This window comes from Mobula hypostoma, chromosome 5 (assembly GCF_963921235.1).
Source record: "Mobula hypostoma chromosome 5, sMobHyp1.1, whole genome shotgun sequence".
Lineage (NCBI taxonomy): Eukaryota > Metazoa > Chordata > Chondrichthyes > Myliobatiformes > Myliobatidae > Mobula > Mobula hypostoma.
Genome location: NC_086101.1, coordinates 181,442,120 through 181,460,650, shown reverse-complemented (window position 1 = coordinate 181,460,650; position 18,531 = coordinate 181,442,120).

Genomic DNA, 18,531 nt, shown 5'->3' with positions numbered 1-18,531 from the left:
TCAAAATTGAGGGGCGATGGTTTAGAAACGAGAAAAGGAGGAATTTTTTTAGCCAGAAAGTAGCGAGTCCGTGGAATGCTCTGCCACGGACTATGGTGGTAGTCAAGTCTGTGCGCATATTTCAGGCGGAAGTTGATCGTTTCCTGGTCAGTCAGGGCATCAGTGCATATGGCGAGATGGTAGGTGTATGGGGTTGAGTGGGATCCGGGATCAACCATGATGAAATGGTGGAACAGACTCGATGGGCTGAACAGCCTAATTCTGCTCCTATGTCTTATGATCTTATGCTGTTTAGGGCAGCAATGAAGGTACTCCATCTTTGGTGCAGTTAAGGACTTCCTTCATTATGCCAGTAGCTTCCTCTTGGTTTTCACTACTATCACCCATGCAAGTCACAGATAGAGCAACAAGACTCAGGAATACTGCTGCCCTCAGATGTAGAAGGATTCTTTATTGCTGTTTCCGTAACAATTTTGTTTTACCAGTCTGGGTTGTGAGCCCTGAACTGATCCACAAACCTGGAGGACCAGTGGACCACTCTTAGTCTGGCCTCTACCCTTTGACCTGTCTGGCATGGGTGACCTGACCAAGGGCTAAAACATAAAGCCCTGACTCCAGCCAATATAGCTCTCCAGGTTACTGAGGCACACAGGCCTCCAAGCCACAACAACGTGTGGCCCTCTTGGAGGTTACTTTGGCTTTGGATGCTGGTAAAGGCCTACAGGCCCAGTGCTTGATGAGGAATTGCTGTGGGCTTGCTCTTGCAGAAAAGAGGCTCCAGGACAACATCTCATACACCATCAGTCTACAGGCCATGCCTCTCAGGGACTTGGGCTACATATATATTTTTTGTGACTACATCTTTTCTGCTATCAGAACTATATGTGCTATGTGTTGTGTGTGAAAAGTGGTTTTGTGTTTTGCACCTTGGCCCTACAGGAACACTGCTTCATTTGGCTGTGTTCATGTGTGTGGTTAAATAACAAATAAACTTGAACTTAGAGTTTGGCCCTCACACCGGTTGACCAGAATCTCTTTCCTCTTCTTCCTGCTTCTCAATACTGACTTATACAGGAACTTGTCACCATTTTTCAGACAAAATCTATCTGCAGTGTAAACATGATTGAACTGTTGACATCCCTTACATGATACTCACAGAAATATTGCACGGGAACATGGTTTTCTCGCTACAGCTTGCATTCCCTTTAAGTTCAAGTTTATCGTCATCTGACCGTACATATACACAACCAAAGGAAACAACATTCCTCTGGAAAACGGTGCACCCACAAGACATATATCACACACAGCAAATAAAACAAAATATTACCACAAATAAAGCATAGTTCAAAGTGCATGCGGTACACAGCATATGTAAACAATTGACAGTAAACAGCTCACTGTCCTAATGATGAGACCTCGGTGGTGGCAGGGTATTTATGGTAAGCACATCTTTGCTGAATGCAATATAAAGTGTCATATTGCCTTTTGAAATCTTACTCACATATCATAAGAGGATGTCTGAGCCAAATATGAAGACAAATGAAACTAAATCATTTTGTCTGCATATAAACCATATCCTTGCATATTCAAGCACCTATCTGAAAGCATCTTAAGCACTATGGTTTAACCTGCTTCCTCCACAATGCTAGTCTTATTATTCTACAGATTTTCTGAGTAAGAAAATAAATTTCAGGGGTGTATATGGTGACATACATGTCCTTTGATAATAAAATTTTGCTTTGATGAAGCTGGGTATTCACTATATTAATCTCTTCATGATTGACTGTTATCAAAAATGCCCAATTACAAAGCTTGTGTATTTTAACTAGTTATATGTTAAATGTCCCAATTTCTTACTTGAGGAGTCCAGTGGCCACTGCACCTGTGTTCTGAGGTTCTCCAATGGGAGCCCCACATATCTATCCAAAACCCATATATGTTAATATTCACATCTAAACTCTGGTGCCACTAAGTTCAAATGCTATGGCAGAAAATATGTTTAGTGATTTGGTTTGGACGAATGGCGTTATTGACTGTTTGAATTAAGGGAATCCACATTTTAAATCATAATTGTTCACTTATGGGGATCAGAACTATAATTAAAAGTAAATTACTGTCAACACAATGCAAGGTTTCAGATTTTGCCAGTGTTAACTCTACCTATTGTAATAAGAACATAAGAAATAGGAGCAGGAGTAGGCTATCCGGCCCACCGAGCCTGCCCCACCATTCAATAAGATCATGGCTGATCTGTCCGTAAACTCAACTCCATCTGCCTGCCTTTTCCCCATAACTCTTAATTCACTTACTATGTGAAAACATATCTAACTGTTTCTTAAATATATTTAGTGAGGAAGCCTCGACTGCTTATCTGGGCAGAGAATTCCACAGATTCACAACTCTCTGAGAAAAACAGTTTCTCCTCATCTCCATCCTAAATCTTCTCCCCTGAATCTTGAGGCAATGTTCCCTAGTTCTAGTCTCACCTACCAATGGAAACAACTTTCCTACTTCTATCTTATCTATCCCTTTTAACATTTGTATGTTTCTATAAGATCCCCTCTCATTCTTCTGAAATCCAGACAGTATAGTCACAGGCGGCTCAATCTCTCCTCATCTTCATTCCTGGAATCAACCTGATGAACCTCCTCTGCACTGCCTCCAAAGTCAGTATATCCTTCCTCAAGCATGGAGACCAAAACTGCACACAGTACTCCAGGTGCAGCCTCACCAGTACCCTGTATAGTTGCAGCATGACCTCCCTGCTCTTGAATTCAATCCCTTGATGCTTGTAGTATCGCAGAACTTGTGTGCAACACCCCAATCGATCAAAAAGGGACACTGGTGGAACCATCTAAATCAGGGGTTCCTGACTTTTATTATGCCATGGGCCCCTATATGGTGGGTCCTCTGTTAAATGGTTGAGTCAGCAGAAAATGCGAGGTTTAAAAACTCCATGGACACAGAGTTCCACTTGAATCAAGTGGAGACACAGAGACTGTAGATATTGAAATCTGAAGCAACAGATAATCTAACCCCAGAGCAAACTGGTGCGATTCTACACTGCCATCATATAAGACCATCCTCACATCAGCCATTACTGTCTGGTTTGGTGCATTGTCCTCTCACAGTATAGATAAACTAGAGTGAACTCCAGGTCAGCAGATAAGGCTGCAGGATTTGTACGTGTGCTTACTTACTTCAGCCCATCCACCTTACTGGGGTATAAGCTGCCGAAAGCAGCCTGCCAGAGTGCTCTGCTCTGAGCCATTTTTTTCAACTGTTCCCAGGTGTATCCCATTGAAAATTTTTCCTCCCCCAGGGATGCGGCTTTTGGAGCCTCTGCTGGTGTTTCTGCAGCTCCAGGTTCTTAGGGGATGGGGTTGCTAGCCCCATGCTCCCCCTCCTCCGTTCACAACTGCGCTTGGGACTGTCCACCATAGAGGTACTTGCATGCGTCCAGGGTAAAAAAAAAGCCGGCAAGAAAAATTATTGTGGACACTACCCACCCTGCAAACTGCCTTTTCCAAAAGCACCTTTCTGGAAAGTCCTTAGGGTTATTAAAACAAAAATGTAATGCAACTTAAAAGTTTCCTCCCACAAGCGATTAATCTGATCCGCCATCCTAGTTAGCCCCCACCTCACCTCCCTCTCTCTATTACCCCACCACTACACTGCATGGTAAACACTTTAAACCACTTTTTTATAATGCTATTTACATTGTAAATACATGCTGGTATTTATGTATTTATGCACATTTTATTCCATATCCACACTTGAATTTTTATAGGCAATTCTTTACAATTGTTGAATGTTGCTTTTTTTGTTGTTGTGTGTCACACTCTGACCAGCACATCACAGTAAATTGTTAATACATGTTACAATAGCTGGTGAATAAAGCTGATCCACGATCTGCAGAAGGGGCTCAGCAGGTGCGTGTGCGCGTGTGTGCATGCAAGTATGTGTGTGTGCGTGTGCGTGTATTTGTTGGGGAGGGAGGGCTTTTCAATGTTTCAGGTTATTCCATGTTGCGGGGGCCTGACCTGAAATGTCACCGTTCCTTTCCCTTCTACAGATGCTGCTCAACCCACTGAATTCCTCCTGCAGGTTGTTTGCTGCTCTAGTCTAAACCATTTCAGTAAATTTCATTTTTGAAATTAAAAATAAAGCTTTAAAAATATCTCGAGGTAGACAGCCGTCTCGAGATTCTAGGGGGAATGAACAGTTGAATTCTTTTAGGAGCCTTTAATGGAACATAGATTTGCCTGGTGTAGAGCAAGAGTGTTGAAAGCCCAGATGACAACCAGATATATAAGAAATGGCGACAGTTTATAGAAACACAGCAAATAAAATGTTTAAACTACATTACTTACAAAATCCAAATTTCTTCTTCATAGTTTTGGTAGCAAGGGTCTGCGTGGGTTGGGAGAGACTATACAGAATATTTTGCCTTGCACTGACCGTTAGGATTTACCTTAAAGACAAGGAACATACGAAGAGGCCCTTCGGTCCATTATGTCCATGCCCAGAATGCTGCCTAATCAAACTAATACTTTCTGCCTTGTTCATGACTTACTTCCCTGTAAATCCATGTGACTAACTAAAATTCTCTCCAATACCACTATCATATCTGCTTCCCCTATTACCCCTGGCATCTAGGCACCTATCACTCACTGTGTGATAAAAAGATCTTTCCCCTTTTCAACCACCTTAAAGCTATTCCCTCTCGCACTTTACATTTTTTAAAATCAGAGAATGATTCTGACTATCCACACTTTCATAAACAAATGGATTCCCCTTATAGCTCATACCCTCTAGTCCATGTGTCAACCTGTTAAACTTTTCCTGCACCCTCTTCAAAGCCTTCCTGGAACTGGGCAACCAGAATTGTACGTAATATTCCAAACTTCAAGACTGTTTGCCATTTCCAAGACACAATTGTAAAGGAGAACATAGTAATTATTACTCCAGATCTGATGCAGCACAAAAAAACAGGATAAGATAAAGGACATAATAACAAAAAAGCACAACAGATGTATTGCAGAGTACACCTGTGGCCATTCCCCTCAATAAAAAGTTTAGATACTATTGAGAGGGACGACCTACAAGGAGGAGCTGCAGTGACCGGGTTTCTAGTGCTGTGGCTCAGAGGAGCAGAGAGATGAAGAGAACCAGAGTTGAAAGGAGATTCTGAAGTCAGAGGAACGGAGACAAGGTTCTGTGGGCGCGATAGAGACACCCAGAAGGCACGTTGCCTCCCTGGTACCAGGATCAGGGATGTCTCGGATCGTGTCCATGGAATTCTCAAGGGTGAGGGTGAGCAGCCACAACTCTTGGTACATATTGGCACCAATGACATAGGTGGGGAGGTCCTGAAGAGAGATTTTAGGAAGCTAGACAGAAAGCTGAGAAATAGGATCTGCAGAGTAGTAGTCTTTGTGCCGAGTGCCAGCGAGGGTAAGATAGGATGATTTGGTAGGTGTATGCGTGTCTGAGGAACGGGTGCAAAGAGCAGGGCTTCAGATTTATGGATTATTGGGAGCTCTTCCGGGGAAGGTATGACCTGTACAAAAGGGACCGGTTAGAACTGAACCTGAGAGGGTCCGATATCCTTGCAGGCAGGATGGCCAGAGTTGTTTTGGTGGGTTTAAGCTAATTTGGCAGGGGCTGAAAGCTGGAGTGATAGAGCAGATGATGAGGTAGTTGGTTTACAAACAGAGGTAATGTGTAGCAAGACTCCTAGCAAGGATCAGACAAAATTGCAGCCAACAGTGTAAAAGGCGAACAAAATCAAAAAGGGTGTATATAGGATGAAAGGTGTTATATTTAAATGCGCGTAATATACGGAATAAGGATGATGATCTTCTAGCACAGTTACAGATTGGCAGGTATTATGTTGTAAGCATCACTGAATCATGGCTGAGAGGAGATTATAGCTGTGAGCTTAATGTCCAAGGATACACGTTGTATTGAAAAGACAGGCAGGAAGGCAGAGGGGTTGTTAAGTGCCTACAAGATGGATTTTTAGAGCAAGCAGTTCATGGTTGAACCCACTCGGGGTTCAGCTATTCTGGATTGGGTGCAGTGCATTGAACCAGAATTGATTGGAGGTACTGGCAAGGACAATGGCTGGAATTTCTGGAAGCAATTCGGAAGGCACAGGATATACACATCCTAAAGAGGAAGAAGTATTCTACAGGCCGCTGTGGAGGGAACGAAGACTTTATGTATATTTAAAGCAGAGGCTGATAGATTCTTGATCGTTCCGGGCATGAATGGATATGTTTGAAAGGCAGGAGATCAGGCTGAGAGGAAAAATGGATCAGCCATGATGAAATGGTGGAGCAGACTCAATGGGCCAAATAGCCTAATTCTGCTCCTATATCTTATGGTCTTATTGTACTACACAAGATAGCTTATATACAGAGATTGATTGTATGGCCATAAACTGCAGCTTTAACAGAGTCTTACACAACCTAAACATTTCTAGTCTGTTTTGTAGGATGGAAAATAATGGAACACGCCTTATAATTCCCCATGAATATTAAAAAGATGGAGCTTTAGAATGTGTGGCTTCAGGTGTTTAAATAGCTACTGTCACTTCACTGATGGAATAATCTGTCTTAACAGAAGACAAGCAAAAACCTTTCTCTGTATCACCATGCATGAGACAATAATAAACCAATTATCATTTGCCTCACCCCAGCCTTAAATTTGCCCATGCAATCAAATTCTCCCCCTAATTCCTTTGAAAGTACAAAAATTAAATTTAAAAACACAGATTTTGAAAATCTGAAATAAAAGCAGAAAATGCCCCAAACCCCAACAGGTATATTTTATGCAACACACAGAAAATGCAGGAGGAACTCAGCAAGTCGGGCAGCATCTATGGAGGGGAATAAACAGTGAAGATGTTGGGTTGAGACCCTTTATCAGGACTGGAAGGGAATGGGGCTTCCAGTCCTGGTGAAAGGTCTCAGCCTGAAACCATCGACTGTTTACTCCCCTCCATACTGTAGATGCTGCCTGACCTGCTGAGTTCCTCCAGCATTCTGTGTGTGTGTTGCTCAAGATTTCCAGCATCTGCAGAATCTCTTGGGCTTAAGTTTATTTTGAGCTCTGAACTACATAGTTTGCTGTGTTTTGTTCTATAGGCAACTCGAATTGTGCGACCAATAACTCTGTGGTTTCATATGAGGTAATCCAGTCTTTAACATTCTCAGCAGCACATGTTCAAATATTGGGATGGTTGTTTGATTTTAGTAATCAACAATACCAGCAAGAACATGACTCTGGTAACTACATTATTACACTATAAGTATTTTATTATTTTGATATAATTTGAAAATGAAATGCAGACTATACAGATGACCGCTTTCTCTTGCCAAGCAGTTTCATAGCAAGGATCCAGATAATTTGTTTAAAATAATCAATGTTTTAAAAAAAAAGAAATATTTTTTTGAAAACAAAACAAAATAAAAAGTGTCCATTTCCAATTTTGTATTTGATCCATTGTTCATTTTTTGATTGTTTTAGATTCCCAACATCGGGGTCATTATTAACAGTTTCATCATGAGGGCATGAGAGACCCATTCCTTTTGATGTCAAGTAAATGCTGGAATTGTCTGCCAGATCTAGTTTAATACCTTGCATATTGCTTTCCCTGTTATGATGGATTTATAGCCCAGACGGTAGGCTCTGCACCAAAGCTAAGGGACCCAATGGTGAATCGCATTTATCCTCATTTCAATTCCGATTTTACCGCCAGGGACTCCGCAGCGTAGCGGTCAGCGCAATGCTTTTACAGCTTGTGTGTCAGAGCCCGGAGTTCAATTCCAGCGTCCTCTGTGAGAAGTTTGCACGCTCTCCCTGTGAACCACGTGGGTTTCTCCGGGTGCTACGGTTTCCTCCCACAGTCCGGAGACATGCCGGTTAGTAGTTTAATTGGTCATTGTAAATTGACCTGTAATTAGGCTAGGTTTAAATAGGCGGCTTGCTAGACGGTGCAACCTGTTGGGCCAAAAAGCCCCGTTGCGCGCAGTATCGCTAAATAATTTTTTAAAAACTGATAGTTCTCTCTGACTTCCACCAGTGCTAGTATACAGGGCAGTCCATGGTGCTGGGTGAATAAATTCAGTCAATGTTTCCCAACTCATGACTCCTGACCTTTATGCTGCCAGGAACAGAGAGCTGTTCTCATTGCTATCATCACAGGGAAGAGTTACGGGAGCCTGAAGACACATACCCAAAAGTTTTAGGATTCACTCCTTCCATTCCACCATGAGATTTCTGAGTGGCCGCTGAATCCATGAACACCCTTTTTCCTCTCTTGTTATACTACTTATTTAATTAATATATATATATACTTTTTATTGTAATTTACAGTCTTTTATTACAATGTATTGCAATCTACTGCTGCCGCAAAACAAGAAATTTCACGACATTTGCCAACGATATTAACTCTGATTCCGCACGACCATCGTCCTTTGCAGTATGGTTCAGTAACACAATCTACAAAGTAAACCCGGTCGCGCCCAACCAAGTCCAATTTTGCTTCTGAACTATTTAACCATTGCATCTGCGAACGAATTCTTATTTTAAGTTGACTTAATGAGAAGCGAAATAATGCAACAGGGCGTCTAATATATTCCAGATGGGATTTACTAGCAATTGTTTTCAAAGTGCTGGTAAACAGGTACCAGCAAAGAGTGAAACGCGACCGCGGAATGATTACACATTTGCAATACTCATATTGCAAGTGCGTGTTTATAGGGGAAATTCTTTAGCAAAAAAGAATTCTGTGAATTGCATCTGGCCCATAAAAAGAAGCACAGAACGATGTTGGAATCTAAGTTGGACATAAGGATATTTTTCCCTCGATGTACTCAACTTCCGACTCAAATACGATGACAATTAATTCATCTTATGTGTTTTAATACTAAAAAATGAGGCTTAGGAGATCGTCATTCTGGAAGTTACCAGGTAATTGTTAAGGTCAAGAACGTGAACGCGCCAACTCTTGCTTCGGCTTGTCTATATTTTTTGTTACACAGCCAAAACTTTGGAGCGCAGGGCGAAGTCTTAGAAATTAGAACGAAGATTCGTTCAGTACCTAAATTTCGTCCTAATTTTTTTTTACGAAATCTGATGATCTCCAGGACTGATGAAAGGTCTCGGCCTGAAACATTGATCGTTTATTTCTCTCTATAGATGCTACCTGGCCTGCAGAGTTCCTCCTGCATTTATCCATGTCATTTGTTTTGTGTGTCGCTCTAGATTTCCAGCATCTGCAGAATCTCTCGTGTTTACATTTTTCCAAATAGGGTGAAGACCAGTGAAAACAAAATTCTCACATACGCTGCATTGTTAAAGAACGAACAGCAACCGTAAATACACGACAGTTTCCCGGCAAACGAAAGGGTTTATTTTCACCTGCAGTTCGCAAGAATGCTGTCAATTAACCGGACGCGAAAATAAAGTCATCAGAGAAATGCGCCTATTAATTCATCAATAAAAATTAATTTACCAGTATTAGATGGTGGTTTCTTATAAAATTTTATTATAGTGGGTGCAATTTTGGGTAAGAGAATTTTTAACTCCGTTATTAAACGATTAAAGTAATGTTTGGTAACAGAGGACGAAGGTTTGAATTTTTTTCACCGAGGATATCGGTGAATTTGTCTTGACTTTCGTCCGTAAAATGGGCTCGTTTGAGAAATGATCGAAAAGAGGCATTATTCACTAACGTGTCAAAAAATTAAGTGACCATCTTATTGGATAATAGACAGGAAAACACCAGAGATGAAGGTGAGGGGAATGGAAAAACGTGGACCTTGTGTCGCAGTGGAGATTAGTCGGTCATTTGGTTAGTTCGGCACAACACTGTAGGCCGAAGGGCCTGTTCCTGTGCTGTACTATGTTCTAAGTGTTTTCTTTCGCTAATTCATTTTTTTACGTTAATTCATGTTTGTTTTTACACGACTGTGGAATTATTTCGATTGATATGGTAGGCTGTGACTTTTCTAAAGTTGTTTTAATTCCCGTGGCATTTGTTTTGGCTGGAGTAACAGGAGGAGATCGACAATAAAATAATCTCCGCATCGATATGAAGTGCGGGGGCCGCTGCCTTCAAGTCTTCGCGATGACACGCTACCACGAGCGGTAGGCTTTTATTTATAAGATGTGCTAAACAACCATAATGCGCCTGCAATTTTACTCCAAAGAGGCAGCTCCGGGCGACAGTGTGGCGTCGCGATTTCCCCAAGTCCTTGTGTTGACAAACTGCAGCGACCAGCGTGCGAGTCTGACACAGGTCTCATTAATCATCCAGCACAATCTTACCTCCACGTTTGGCACTTGGCAGATATGCGAGAGGAAAATATCTACGTTAATGGACCCGTACGCGTTTCCTTGCTTAGAGAAGGCTAGCACTAGATAATTTTATGCTCCACTCTTTTTTTCACGCTCTGGCAATAGATTGAAATTTTATAAAGAGCTAAATGATTTAAATGTTCTGAACAGCAGCAAAAATAACAGGGACAGGCTACTACAGCGGAAGTCCTCCTTCAATGCACTAGCGCTGTAGAATGTAAAGCTCATATTACAATCGTCCTTTTATTTTCTGAATACATCCTATATAATAAAAGCTCTTCGCGTGATTTTTTTTCTGGAAATTTTAAGTTCAAATCAATCAAATAGATCCCTGGATTTCAGTTGCCCGGCACAACGACATCCAGTCGTTTCCAAGAACTTCGCAGAAGCCGTTATAAACGCGAAACTACATAATGAATGCACCCGCCTGTCTCCTGTACCCAGGGAAAACACGCGGATTTCTGATTTGCTAATGTAAACAAACGCAATAAATTTCCCAGAACGCTAATGAATAGCTATTTTGGAAGATCGCAGCGTCGTATGAAGCGACTGTAAACCTATCGAATTATAGACAGAAACGCGTGAAAGTCTGCAGATGCGTGCATTCTAGAGCAATACACATAAAATGCTGGAGGAATTCAGCAGGTCGGGCAGCATCTATGGAAGTGAATAAACAATCGATGTTTCGGGCCGAGACCCTTCTTTAGGATATACGGTATTCGTTTTTGCGAAACCGCAGAGTCGATCTTTCATAATTATAAAAAATATTCCATACTCATGTCAAAAACTGACATCCAATATAATCTGGTTTGCAATATAAAAATAATTGTATTCCCAGTAACATCATAGCCACAAATAATTCACTAAATATTGCAATAATAAATATTATTTGACATATATAGCCAACTGCTTTAGTCGAGTTTAAATTTACAGTGCACCGCGGTGCATTTTGAATGCATTATAAATAGGATAGCAGTCTCGGACGCTGCGTTATTGCCCCCCCCCCCCCCACACGGGGCTCAGCCGCTTTCATTTCAAACGTCCCCCACCTGGAATAAGTTCCAGCCGTCGCCGATGGACGATGACAGTCACGACGAGATATTAACCATCCTGAAGTAATCACTGTGAGTTCAGTCAAACGATGAATCATCTATTATTAAGGAAAGTGAATTCGGGTTTCTTTAAATGAAACATATTTAAAGACTGGGTCAAGTAACCACAAGAAATACTCAGAAAATGTTTGAAAAGTCACGAATTTAAAAAGTGAGTTAGAGAAGGACTTTTAGGATCTACTCAAACGCTTGTTATCAACATTTTAACCCGAAATGGGGGATTATTATTTCCCCCGCCATTCGAATGCTGAGTGTAAATTTAATCCGATACATAGCGGGAAAAATGGATTACAATATTAAATGACGCCGTCATCAATTCGGTGCAATTGAATCGTGCATTGAGTTCGACTGGTTGCGAGTTACGGCCACGTTCCGCTTGTTACGGGTTTTCCACATTCAGCTTTCCAGTCGGACGATCGCAAGCGGGGACGGGGAAGCAGTTTCTCCACAACGACGTGTCACAGTGCAGACCTTTTCCCTGGGAAGAAAAAAGGAAAACTACTAAAAAGCCATGGAAAATCTCATTTAGCATCGGGATGGATGCTCAAAGCGGATTGTAAAATTACCGCGCTTCTGGCACAAATAATACTGCTCGACATATGATATTGTAGCATTAAAGTTTATAAGTGGGACCATTTGGTATTGGAACATTATTTTCCCATCGAGTTAAATTTACAATCAGCTCTCGTTATTTTGCGGATTATATAGTTCCCTGCAGGACAAAAAGTGTATGGTGCCAATACATCGAGTCTTTCCAAACTGTTTAGAGTTGGCTTGATGAACCGTAATGTCTACTCCAATCCCACTCTTTTTAATTCAATGGCAAACGAGACTATTTTAACTTGAGTAAACTAGATTTAAAAAAAAAGAACAATTCAATCTTGTGGAACGAGAGCTGTACATAAAAACCGCAAGAAAGAACGACGTCCGCTTCAGGAAGGCTGATAGTCTGGGACTCTCCTAACAGCACCGAGGGCATACCCACACCTCAAACTCTGCAACGCTCCAAGCAGGCTGCTCACCATCATCTTCTCAAGGCCGGTTACAGAGTAGCAGCCTGCGAAACCTCCCTCCCTTGCACGAATACAAGTAGACACCGACAGGACTGAAAATACTGAGGTAGTCGACAGCATCTGCAGAGAGAGGGAAAAGGGGAATGTTATAGTATTCTATTTCCATGGACACTGCCTGATCTGCTAATTTCAGCAGATGTAAATAAATATCTACTTATTTATTTGCTCAACAAGAATATCTTAGTTACATTCCAATCTTTGAGGATGTTGAACATTACTTTCAGCCAATTTATCATCAGGAGCTCATGAACCCCGGAGTACACTACCTCACTAGATTTTTTTTTGCTGTCGTGCTACTTATTTAATTTAATATATATAAGAAATAGGTCTATTTCTTATTGTTTATATCTATATTGTTCTTCTTGTAACTTATAGCTTTTTGAAATGTATTGCTGATGCTAAACAGCGAATTTCACAATTTATGGTATGCCAGTGATATTAAACCGGATTCTGATTCTGAGCAGTTCCGATGAAGGGTCTCGGCCGGAAACATCAACTCTTTATTCCATTGCATAGATGCTGACTGACCTGCTGAGTTCCTCCAGCATCTTGTGTGTGTTATCTTCAGTTTACAGGAAAGCTTTCAATAAAATAATCTGACCTGTGCAACTCCACATTTCTGCAGGAGGAGAGAGTAAAGTTTCTTGTGCAGCTAGTTGGTTTAGTTTATTGTCATGGAGACCAGGGTGCAATGAAATTCCTCGCTGGTGTGAAACTCAGAGCAAGGGCTGTTCATGGTGATAATTAATACAACAGTAAATACAGCAGAAACACACAACAGAATGGTGCAACAATAGTAAAACAATTCGAAGGAGTGCAAAAAGAACTGTGAAAGTGACAGTAGCAGAATGCAAAAGAGGTAGAATTAAATATCTGAGAATTTGGCAGTGCCCCTGGAAGGGGGATGTGAAATCATTACTGGTTCAGGAGTTTGCAATGGGACCTTAAAGAAAGATGTCTGGGCTCTCACCTTCTGCATTTTCTCCCAGAGGTGGAAGAGAGGAAAGGGAATAGCTAGGATGTCAGGAACCTTTGATTAGTTTTATTTTTACTACTTTTTTTAAAGTTCTATTTAGCACTAATTATTCAATTTACATTTATATGTATATACTTACTGTAATTCTGTTTTGTCTACTATTACATATTGCAAGGTACTGCTACACAAAGACCACAAATTTCACGACATACGCTGGTGATATTAAACCTGATTCTGATATTATCAGCCTTCACAAGGAAGGACTGGATGAATGAGAGAGACAAGCCAGTTGAGGACTGGGTGGCATATACCACTCATCCTGATGAGGAATCTCAACAACTCCTCTCCAAAGAAACTGCCTGAACTTCTGAGCTGCTCCAGCATTTTGTGTATGTGTCACTCTCTATTTCCAGCATCTACAAAATCGCCTGTGTTGATCACTCTCTGTAGGTTCCAGTGTAGATCAGTTGCCACACCATGCTGAGATGCAACCCATCAGAATACTTTTGCCCAGACCAGTTAAACACCAAATGATGGTGGAATCGGACAAATATGTTGTCATGTTTGAATACTGGACCACAATTACTTTTAGGCTGTTGATTACTATGCTCTCCTTCATCTTTCCATGATGTGTAGACAAGCTGTACACACTGTTTCTCTACTATAGTGCAAAATAGTGCTTCCAATTTTAAAGACGGGCGGAATCAAAAGTTCTTAGTATTCCATTGAGTGTATTTTTCTTTAATGAGTCATAGAACTTGGAAACTGGGTTTCAACATGATGTTTCTGTGTCAGCATCACGAAGTCAAGTGGACATATGTACAGACACAATGAAAACCTGCTTGCAGCAGCATCACAGGCTCGTAGCATCAGATACACCGTGTTCACTAGCATGCATTTACCTGCACTCAGTCTGTGTCCTTCTGTGCCTTGATTCCTCAAGTTTGTGCCCCTAAATCCCCTCAATCTGCCAAAAAATCTTGAAACTTCCTTGAAAACTAGCCTTCCTTAAAATCATGCTCTCTACTTTTCTCACTTCTACTGGAAAAAAAAGCTTTCTCACTATTTGGCATATGTTTCTTCTAATTTTAAACATTTCAGTTAGGTGTCCTCCCCATAAATGCCGCTTGACCCACAGCTTATTTATCTTTTACTCCCGATTCTGGCATTTGCAGTCTCTTGTATATTTTTCTCCCTTATTGCTGAAATAGATTCCTCAATTAATATTTGAATACCACCTCCTCTATTAGAACACCTTCATCACACCTGAAGATTTCAAGCCATGGAATAGTGAATTGCCAGTTTTGCGTGGCACATTAGCATTGTGTAGCGAAATGTTCTTATAGTCCATTGATCTGGGTTCAATTGCGCCACTATCTGTAACAAGTTTATATGTTCTCCCCATGACCACATGTGTTTCCTCCCACATTCCAAGGATGTACAGGTTAGGGGTAGTGAGTTGTGGGCACACTACACTGGCACCAGAAGCATGACTACACTTTCGGGCTGCCCCTAGCACATCCATGGACTGTGTTGGGCATTGATGCAAACGATGCATTTTGCTGTACATTTTGATGTGCGTGACAAATAAAGGTAATCTTAATCTTCAACCACAACATAACAGCAAGGTTATAACTCCACTTTCAAACCATCTTACTTATCAGACTCCTTGTATTAAAATAGCTGCAGTCTATCCTCGATATTTCATGTGTCTATGCATACTTAGCCTATCAGATTGATTGAGTTTCCCTTCTATATTTGGCCATTCCTCACCCTCTACCATATTCCTACTGTTGTCCCATTCTATTGAGATGTTAGATTAAACAATCCCAAACAGCTCTAGAAATCTTTTTTGCAAAGATGTTGAATACATTCTGGCTCATTGGTAAGTTATCTGACTTGCGCAAGTCCCAATTCCCTCAGAAAAGGTTCGGTCATCCAGAAATCTAGAGCTCTCACTCTGGCACCATCTCATCGACCACACATTTGACCTTTCCTCCCATTTTCTACCACAGCCTGAGAGATCCTGCTTCTTAGTCTGCTACCAGATGCAAGAGATTCTGCTAGAAATCTTGAGCAACATACAGAAAATGCTGGAGGATCTCAGCAAGTTGGGCAGTATCTATGAAGGGAAATAAATAGACAATGTTTCAGGCCGAGACACTGCATCAGATCTGGAAAGGGGCATTATAACAGAGAGACACTGAAGTTAGTGGATATTGAACTGTTTTATTCAACAAAACGAGACACTGTTAGAGGATGAGGCCTCCCAACCCAATATTACACGACAGTTTATATGCAATAAGATCAAAGGTAAGAGCAGGACAATTCTATAGTTACAAAGTATCTACAATGCTTCCTTTGAATTACATATAATTTTCCGTCCTCCTTCTACTCAACCACACTCCAGATGACTGAAATGAATGTTAATCAGCACTGACATGAGGAAATCTGCAGATGCTGGAAATTCAAGCAACACACATAAAACCAGCATTTTTAAATCAGCACTGTCTGGTTTGCAATCACCGAATTATAGGGAGGATGTCAATAAAATTGAGAGAGTACAGAGGAGGTTTACTAAAATGTTGCCTGGGTTTCATCTCCTAAATTACAGAAAAAGGTTGAACAAGTTAGGTCTTTATTCTTTGGAGCGTAGAAGGTTGAGGGGGGACTTGTTAGATGTGTTTAAAATTATGAGGGAGATTGATAGAGTTGACGTGGATAGGCTTTTTCCATTGAGAGTGGGGGAGATTCAAACAAGAGGACATGAGTTGAGAGTTAAAGGGAAAAAGTTTAGGGGTAACATGAGGGGGAACTTCTTTACTCAGAGGGTGGTGGCTGTATGGAACGAGCTTCTAGCAGAAGTGGTCGAGGCAGGTTCGAAGTTGTCTTTTAAAGTTAATTTGGATAGATATATGGACAGGAAGGGAATGGAAGGTTATGGACCGAGTGCAGGTTGGTGGGACTAGGTGAGAGTAGGAGTTTGGCACGGACTAGAAGGGCCGAGATGGCCTGTTTCCGTGCTGTAATTGTTACATGGTTATATGGTTTAGAGCATAGCACCAGGAAAACCATTGTTCAGGGCTGCATTTTAAATTCAATCTATGATTCACATTCAAATCTGAAGAATGGCTGCTGTTGAACTTAATATTTCTTATATACCCTAACTCCAGAATATGCCCTGACAGGGGGCAGCAGCCAGAATTGCGAAGGGCAAGGAGGAGTGGAGGGGGAGTATAACATCCTTTTTACCAATTTAATTGAAACAAATATGAACCACAACCACCAACTATTTACCCTCCTCATACAGAACACTCTGCAACTGTTTTCTGATATCCTTGACCTAGGTACCAGACATGGACTGCATTTTCAGCTCCTTTGACACAAATGTAAGTCATATTTGAAAAATTTTTAAGTACTATTTGCCTTGATGGAAAAATATCAGGAAATTGCACTGAAAATGCAATTCTCAAGAACTCATTGGCCAGAATTATTCAGAGTTCCAATGAAATAAATTTGTATAAATCATAATGCAAAGTTTTCAATATCTTTTTTTTTCAATAAATGTATTATGATATACCTGAGTGGAAACTTGCTGTTTTATTATTACAGCTGAAAACATTTAGCACCAGACACAATCTTTTTTTTAAGTATCCATCAGTGAGTTATGAAACAATATTATTGGAAATAAATGGAGTTAATAAATTTACTATACCTTAGCATGTACTATAATGAACCAACTATACTTTATTAGGGGGAAAATCTTTGAAAATTAACATTAGAATCAAGTCCCAGATCAGATCCCAGTTAGGCCAGTAAAAGAGCAGGATATGCTGAAGATATTCAGCATGTCAAGCAGTGTCTGTGGAGTGAGAACACAGTTAATATTTTATTTATGAGAACTTTAGGTTTTATTTTGCTCTATTTTGGGTTTATACAATACACCAATTGTTTTCACTCCACACCCACTCTTCATTGCCTTGCTGAACTTTTTCTTATAAACCCTTAACAGTTCTTCCTCAAATGCCACAAATGAATCTACCTCACTACTCCATCAACACTGTCCAGAGCCAAGCTACCTGCTGCTCTTTTAACAGGTACAAGGAAAAACCTTCTCCTCGATATTAAAGAGAAGAAAAATCTTCAGAAAGACAGCCATCTCAGCATCTGCAATTGTGAGGATGACGTTTGCAAATACAATTCAGGAGGCAAAAACACACTGTTGCTGGAAATGTAAACATGGGAGATATTCCACAAGTGATGACACATACTGACCAACATTTTCTTTAACCTAGGACTACCAATTTGACTATTAATGTTCATGCTCTCTGCAAACCTACTGTTATATCTCTTACATTTATATACACATCATAAATGTAGTGTGCAACAGAGATGATAGAAGGGACAGCCAGTAGATGAGGCATAATCACAGCCAGTGGGATGAGTTACAGGGCAATAGAGGCATGGTGCAGTTAAGACAGAAAGCAACAAATACTGGACTGAAAGTGTTGTATTTGAATGCACGCAGCATAAGGAATAAAATAGATGATCTTGAAATTCAGCTACAGATTGGCAAGTATGACGTTGTGGCCATCTCTGAAACTTGGCTAAAGGATGGCTGCCATTGGGAGCTGAATGTCCAGGGATATATGGTGTATCGGAAAGATAGGTTAGTAGGCAGAGGGGTGGTGTGGCCCTGTGTATAAGAAATAATATCAATTCATTAGAAAGGAATGACATAGGATCAGAAGGTGTAGTGTCTCTGTGGGTTGAGTTAAGAAATGGCAAGGGTAAAGAGACCCTAATGGCAGTTGTATACAGGCTTCCAAACAGCAGCCAGGATGTGGATTGCAAATTACAGCAGGAGATAGAAAAGGCGTGTCAGAAGGGCATGTCATGATAATTATTGGGGATTTTAACATGAAAGTGGATTGGGAAAACCAGTCCAGTACTGGACGTCAGGAGAGAGAATTTGTAGAATGTCTAAGGATTGGCTTTT